Source organism: Choloepus didactylus, chromosome 23 (assembly GCF_015220235.1).
Source record: "Choloepus didactylus isolate mChoDid1 chromosome 23, mChoDid1.pri, whole genome shotgun sequence".
Classification (NCBI taxonomy): Eukaryota; Metazoa; Chordata; class Mammalia; order Pilosa; family Megalonychidae; genus Choloepus; species Choloepus didactylus.
Genome location: NC_051329.1, coordinates 727,291 through 728,861, shown reverse-complemented (window position 1 = coordinate 728,861; position 1,571 = coordinate 727,291).

Sequence of the window (1,571 nt, the reverse complement as noted above, 5' to 3'; positions counted from 1 at the left end):
AGAGAGGGCAGCTGCTAGAGCTTTTCAGATTCGCAATTACACATTTCCTTCCTCTGCAGGAAATTCCTCAGTAAAGCTGCTTTTACAGCTCTAAGGATACGTGTTTCTTTCAGTTCAGTTTCATTGCGATGTACTCACCCAACATACAGTCATCCATGGTGTACAGTCAGCTGCTCACAGTACCATCACATAGTTAGCATCCATCACCACAATCTATTTTTGAACATTTTCCTAATACCAGAAAAAATCAGAATAAGAATAAAAAATAAAAGTGAAAAAGAACCCCCAAATCATTCCCCCCATCCCACCCTATTTTTCATTTAGTTTTTGTCCCCATTTTTCAACTCATCCATCCATACACTGGACAAAGGGAGTGTGATCCACAGGGTTTTCACAATCACACTGTCACCCCTTGTAAGCTACATTGTTATACAATCATCTTCAAGAGTCAAGGCTACTGGGTTGGAGTTTGGTAGTTTCAGGTTTTTACTTCTAGCTATTCCAATACATTAAAACTTAAAAAGCGTTATCTATATAGTGCGTAAAAATGTCCACCAGAGTGACCTCTCGACTCCGTTTGAAATTTCTCAGCCACTGAAGCTTTATTTCGTCTCATTTCATTTCCCCCTTTTGGTCAAGAAGATGTTCTCAATCCCATGATGCTGGGTCCAGATTTATCCCCAGGAGTCATATTCTGTGTTGCCAGGGAGATTTACACCCCTGGGAGTCAGATCCCATGTAGGGGGGAGGGCAGCGAGATCACCTGCCAAGGAGGCTTAGTTAGAGAGAGAGGCCACATCTGAGCAACAAAGAGAGGTACTCAGGGGGAGACTCTTAGGCACAATTATAAGGTTTAGCCTCTCCTTTGCAGTAACAAGCATCATTTGCAAGCCCCAAGATAGAGGGCTCAGCATGTCAAGCCGTCAGTCCCCAGTGTTGGTAAGAACATCAGCAACAATCCAGGTGTGGAAGTCCAGCACCTCCACATCCTCCCTCAGCTCCTCAGGGGGCTCTGCATATATATTTTTATTCTCCACCCAAATTATTTTGGGATGTGTAGTTATTTCACTCTAACCTATACAGACCTGCCATATCTCACTTCCTATTCAAAGTTCCATGTAATTGTGGTGTTTGAACACACTGACTGTAGAAGTTACGTTGTTTAGAAAATATAGATCCTACACCAAATAAACATTTCTTCCCTTGGTCTCACATGGAAGTTGAAGTTTTAACACACAGCCAGTTTCAACCTTTACCCTTTGGCCCGGTTTGCCCTAGTCTTAACCAGATCTGCTTCATTCATTTCTCTAATTGAAGTCTGGGTTCTTTTTCAGCTTTTTTTTTTTTTTTTTTTTTATTCTTAACAGTTGCTTTATGCATTAATACTGACATTCTTATCTGCCAAGCTCTAGCTCTGAGTTTTAGGTGTCACACAGATACCCAATATTCCAGAGACCAATCAGGTTATACACCAATGATAAGCATCTCAGAGTTTGGAGATAGCCGTTACAATTCAGGAATAGATGTGACTGCTGTAAGAGCTTACAATCTAGGGGCCATTATAATAATCA